Consider the following 6,937-nt stretch of genomic DNA (forward strand, 5'->3'; position numbering starts at 1 on the left):
TTGTGCCATGAAATTTCTCTCAAAAGAGCTCCAATCTATGATTGATGGTGGCCTTAAACTTAAGTACCAAATAAATGTAAACAATCCCAAAGTGCATAGAAACAGACAACAAACTACATCTTGATGTGCAATATCCTTGCAAATATAAATTTCCTTTAAGGTGTGAATGTGTTCTTCCATTATTTCTAACTCTCCATACATGAAGCATGGAAAAAATTTCTCAAGATTCTTTGGTAGATCATGGAATGGACCAGTTAAGTTCAATGGTGAACTTTGGACATTAGCAAAGAATGTCATCATACATGATGATAGGGTTTTGATCATGTCATGTAGCTAAAAATTTGGTGGAAGCAAAAGATGTTTACGTGAAAGTTTTGTGTGAATGCCAAAAGTGAGATGGAGGTAATAGAATTGGAAGAGATAGAATGAATTTGGAGCTCCCCCTATTTTGTGATGATACTTGTTCAAATTTGCATGGGAAGGAGGAAAAATTAGATTTTTCCCTCTTTCACAAAATTTCAAATTGCCACTTGGATTCAAGCCCTCCTTCTAGTGTCACTTCTATTGAGTGTTTCAATTTCTGAATCACAATGGCAGAAATTTGTGAGAATCTCTCTCTTGAAAAGTCAATACAATATCAAGTCCAAGGTTTTGAGAGGTTGTGTTTCAACTAAATAGGTAGCTCAATTGAAGACAAATGTTTTTGTTCACAATGAGGCCTTTATTGGTTCTATCAAATCAAATCTAAAATTCTACAAAACTTGGAGAATAATCATTGTAACATAATATTTTTTGTGTTTTTTAATTTTTGATGAATGCAAGTTTAATATCCAACTAATACAAATTCTTCATCTAGCTTGGGCGGAGGGGGTGGTAAAAGAAAGTGCAAGAGATAAGGGAACAAGATAATGAATAAATAGCTAAAACTGAAATCTTAATAAACATAAGACACATCAAAAATGTGTCTATGAATTAAATCTATGAAGGGGATGGTAGGAAACCAATAAAATTTAGACCAGTGCAACTATAATCTTCCTAATGTAATCATCAAAAGAACTTTGTAAGATTGTATGATTTTTCACAACTCATCAAATCTTGTAGCCATGGAAAGTGTACCCACACAAGATAAATTTCTATGAATGTACGTATAGAAATCCCCTTCTCCATTTCATCACAACAATGGAATTATGTGACTAATTGTGACAAACTCCAAAAAAGCTAAGATTACATGAGCATTAAAAACAATAAGATTATTAGATAATTTCTTATTCATGAATTATTAGTTCACAAAGAGAACATGCATTCCAACAAGAATCATTGCACATAGTATAAGAGTACCAATAGAATAATTTATTACACAGAAATATTGGCCTTGAATACATATTACATCCTTGAATTTATAGGAAACTCTCTCCTTCATGCAATTTTTAGAGCTAGGGAATTTTCCTTGTAAAAATCATGCTTAAAATATTAATTTTATGAAAATTATGTACAAATCTCCTAACATGGTGCTAAGTAGGTATGCACTCTTATTTGTATTCATTAAATGGTGCATGGCCCTTTACATGTCTCAAAATGACCAGAGAGGAAGAAGATAAGAAGAGAGGGGACTCTAACTAAAACTCAAGATTTGGGACCTAAAACTATAATCTCCTCCTCCATGCATTTCATCAGTTAAACTATCATCAAACTCAAAAAATGTGGAATTGGCATAAGAAAAAGCTAAATTTAGAAAATGGTAGTTGACTAGAAATGTACTTGTAAGTCACAAAAAATCATCGCACCTACAAAGTTGTGGAGTTGTGCACTTGAAAAGTTGCAGAGTTGTGCACCTATGAAGTTGTGAAGTTGTGCACATGCGGAGGTGAAAATTGTGTCCTCTTCAAAACTTCAAAATTGTAAAGTTGTCAACCTGCAAAGTTATACACCTACTTGCACTTATGCATATTCAAGACCATCAAAATTGTGAAGTTGAGCACCTGCACACCTTGGGGACCTTGGGGGACCTTGCAATTGGGAATCTTCAAGACTTTCAAATTTGTGATGGTTTGTAGTGACTTACAGTTGCGTCACTAGTTAATCACTAGTTTCTAAATTTGGTATTTTCATAAAATTAATGTTTCAAACATTTTCCTATTAATTGAAGGATGTAATATGTATTGAGGCTAACATTTTATGTAATAAAGTATGTTATTGGTGCTCATTTTGTGTGTAGTGATTCTTTTTGGAATGTGGATTCTCTTTGTGAACTAATAGTTCATGAATAACGAAGGATCTAATAATCTTATTATTTTTAAATTCTCATGTGATCTTATTTTTTTGGAATTTGTCACAATTAGTTGCATAATACCTCTATTATGATGAATTGGAGAAGGGTATTTCTATATGTACATTGATATCAATTTGTCTCATGTGTGCACACTTTCCATGGCTACACGATTTGATGAGTTGTGAAAAATCACACTGTCTTATAAAGTTCCATTGACAATTGCATCATGGAGATTATGGTTGTATTGCTCTGAATTTTTTTCATTTCCTAAAATCTCCTTCAAAGATTTAATTCATAGACATGTTGCCAATGCAACTTATTTCTATTTAGATTTCATTTTCTATAATTTATTTATTCTTGTATTACCTTATCTCTTGTAATTTTATTTACAACACCCCTCCCCCCTCGCAAAGCTAGACTAGAATTTCATATTAGTTACATGTTGAAATTGTGTTCATAAAAATTGAAAATACAAAAAATATTGTGTTCCACTGATAATTTTCCATGTTTTGCACAATTATAGACTTGATTTCACAAAAACAGTAAAGGCTTCCTTGTGAACAAAAACATTTGTCTTCAATTGAGCTACCCAGTCAGTTGATAAAGAGCCTCTCAAAACCTTGGATTTGATATTTTATTGAATTTTCAAGAGATGGATTCTCATGAATTTCTACTATTTTTATCATGCAATTATGAAACTCACTAGTTTTCATAGCAGAAAAGTAAAATCTATTCAAATCAAGAGCAATAATGTTCCATAAAGTTTAACAAAAATATCAAGGAAACCCATGATTAACCAAAATGAATAGACCCAAGAACCAAAATGAATAAATGATTAGAGCATGTAAATGAAACAAGAATCATATTTAATTGAGTGTAGAAACTTATATATTTTCTTTATCAATATTGTTTGCAATTTAATGGTATAGGGGAGGATGGATTTCCGTGATGACTGGTATAAAGAAGCCCAAGTTAATTACAAAAATATAAGTGCACCTTTTAGCCATCAAAACACTAGTGCATAGAAATTAAAAATATATATTATATCCCATAGATCCAATAATGTCAAAATTTTCAATTATGACCTAATGCACATTAGGTTGAGAGTCATTGGCATCATTAGAAGTGTAAATATGTATGTACCTAGAGATCAATTTGTCAAAATTAAAAGCCACTCAAATAACTAAATTGGTGAGCTCAAACTCCTAATAATAATAAGGTTAATTACAAAATTAGAAATATGACAACTCCACCTCATATAACTTTTGGAATTGACATTTTGTTTAAGGAATCATACCAAATGGTGCTAATTTCCCTCTAAAGTAAGAAATTGGTAATTTTGATTTCTTGGAGAAAAAATGTATATTCCTTGAAAATCCTAATAATTGGCTTGAACTACATAATTTTTCTAATAGGTCAAATAAGCAGCCAACATGTTATGACTACATAATCATAAGGTTATGATATAGGTGTATGATCTCCTCTACACCATCATGAGAAACATAATGATCACCCAATATTTCCTTATTAATCATGTAAATAGTCCCTCATTGTAGAGAAACAATTTAATTTCACACACTCCTTTTTTAATGGTCTATGAAAATAAGTGTAAATGTTTATATAACAAGCAATTGTTGATAAGACCTTGCCCTAGGCACATTATGAGGCCATGATTATCAATTAAGAACCAATGCATGCATTAGTCAATTAAGGCATGTTATATGGAAAGGGTTGTGATAATACTTGTAAACTTTAAGGATGAGATGACAACTAGTGTCATCCCCTGCTAGGGAACTCAGAAGGACAAGACAAAATGTCACTAAGTTAAGTGAATATTGTTTCTTTTTTTTGAATTTATCTTACTTGCTCTATTTTTCTATCTCTAAATGCAAGATTCCTAATGGGTTCCCTAACATTTTTCTTTGACAACATTACTTAGTTTTTAATCATAAGTTGTGTTTATATGAATTGTCTAATTAACAATTAACTTCTAGATTGTAAGGGGTTTGAATCATCATGTACTTAATAGTCTTTTTGTAAATATTAAAATTTCATTCATTATGGAAAATTAAAACTAAATCTATTAAAGTCTTATCTAAGCATTTATCTCTCCTCATTTCATATGTTTCAATATCCATTCATCATATTATAATATATTAGGGTAATTACAACTACTTCCTAACTTATATCTCAAGTAAAATTTGGTCATTTTAATTTATGATAATCCACATATCCATCTTGATAGGAGTTAGGGTAAAAGAAAAAACAACTAATAGAAGCTCAGGTGCAATAATTTGTAAGTAAAAATCATTTACCACACTCTCCACTCTCATTGATTTATTTTAATGAAAAATTAGGTAGATTTAAGACTTCAACTTTACATTTTTACTAACCATATTTTGATCAGCTAATTAGTTATACTCTACCATTAATTTCATAACATCTTATTAACCTTTATTAAAGCACAAGGTTATTGTACAACATATTATACTTAACACCATCTAATCATAAATATAGGGAAATAAATGGTATACATCATCATTACATCATTAATCTTTTTTGAAACAATATATGTTTTATTTTCCCTTTATTTAACCTAGAAATACCCTTCTCCCTTAAAAATTTATTTCCAAATCATGATATAAATACATATAATATTAAGATCTCTTTTAGGATCTCACATTGTAATTATAGAATAATACATAGATGTATTCTATTAGTAATGTGGCATTAGGACTTCAAGATAATCTTCAATAGCTACTCAACAAGGATCAAAACATATCCATCCATGAACCATGAGTGATACCTTGATATATGGTACCACCCAACCATATGAAACCATAAATGGTCCACTCCCCCAAACTAGGAGATAATGCCATGATCCTCATAGCTTATAAGGCTAAATAAGGCTAGGGTGTACTATCCCCAAAATATATAACAAGCATGAGAAAACAACATAACAAACATGAGAAAACATATTAACAAGCATAAGAGAACAACATAAAAAAACATGAGAAAACATCTTAACAAGTGTGAGATCACAACATAAGGACAACCAAGGGGAAGGAAATAGTAAGGGATAATACTAAACTGGGTAAGTGTCATCACAAATTCCTATAGTGTTAGGATCCCCACCTGAACTAAGGATTGCCCTTCTGTACTCAAACCTTCTATAGAATATGCTTTCCCTAATTAACTAAACAAGAACTATGTCGGTACTGTTGGTGTGATTTTTCATAGTATAGAAAACTTTTGATATTTGGTTGAAAAATCAGTTAAATCTTTGATTCTTGCAGATTAGGGCTTTATCCTATGAAATCCCAAAAAAAATTAAATTACCCTAATTGTGCCTTGTTCCATGTGTTGTATTATCCTTTTAAATTCACAGGGTTTGTCTCACAAATTATCCATAAAAAAAAAGGCCCTAAGTGTGTGAAAAACCCTTATACCTTTGTTTTGTGTTGCCCTAGTTTTCAATTTTTCAAAAGGTATTGTTTCAAATTTTGGTGGGGCGTTTTATCCTAATGTTTTGTTCGCATCAGAATACCTTTTAAATCATTGTGATAAACCTTTCATGTGCTTTAATTGATATTCTATTTTAAAGGGACGACCAAGTTGAAATGTTTTTTAGCACTATTGATCTTGATTAGATCAATGGCTCCTGCTTTCCTGCAATCTCTAGATGCCAGTTGTTTAAATCATACGAGGAAGCGAAAAGAGGCCACATAGCACAAGGAATGCCTCTATTTTCCACGATAAAGCAAACACCTTGGGCTAGGTGGCATTTTCCTATTCACTGGCAAAATTGATGAGGCACTAAAGCAGATGCAGGGTGGTCTACTGTCGATCTGAGACAAATCAACGGATATTGCTTTCCCACAATATGGACTTGCTCAAGATTTAAATTATGCGGGCAAGTGGCAGCTCGACAAGTGGTGAGGTGGGACCAGATATGGAAGTTATGCATTAAATCCTGTGCCAAGCTATAAAGAAAATGATGATGTGTAACAAAATTGGGCCATTCAAAAGGATTCATCAGATGAGAAGGTTGATAATTGTGTGATCATCGATTTGTATCAAGATTAGAGGTAGACGCTTCCTTGCAATTTCAAGCTACACAAGATTTAAACAAAGAGAGAATGTGCCCTATAGACACGTGTCCATGGTAACATCTAAAGTTTTTGCTCAGATCCTTTGCAGGGTAAAATTAGCATTGTCGTTGATCTATCAAAGATCAAAGGCCAGCGCATGCCCGCAATTTTAAGATGCTCATTAGATAAGGAAAGTGGGAATGTGCCAACACGACACGTGGACTGAATGATGCCAAGTACTTTCTTGCTTTGAAAAAAGATATGGGATCTACTGACGTGGAATATTGTCAGATGGAATGAGCTCATACAGTGATTTCTTATTGGTTGTACAACTAACCAATTTTTATTTAAAAGTGGATTAATCTGGTCATCAATCTTGTCTTGATCAACGAATGATGCTTCCCTGCAATTTTAAGATGCAAGGAATTTAAATAGTGTGGGGAAGCAAAATTGTGACATGTAGCATTGTTTTAAAAGTTGTAATGCTTGTTACCTTTTAAATCAGGACCGTCTGATCCGGTGAAGATCTATGGATGGGATTCAAACTTGGATGCAAATTATGGGTAATGGTTACTGA

The sequence above is a fragment of the Cupressus sempervirens genome, chromosome 3 (assembly GCF_028749045.1).
Source record: "Cupressus sempervirens isolate cs-2001-9-10 chromosome 3, ASM2874904v1, whole genome shotgun sequence".
NCBI classification, from domain to species: domain Eukaryota; kingdom Viridiplantae; phylum Streptophyta; class Pinopsida; order Cupressales; family Cupressaceae; genus Cupressus; species Cupressus sempervirens.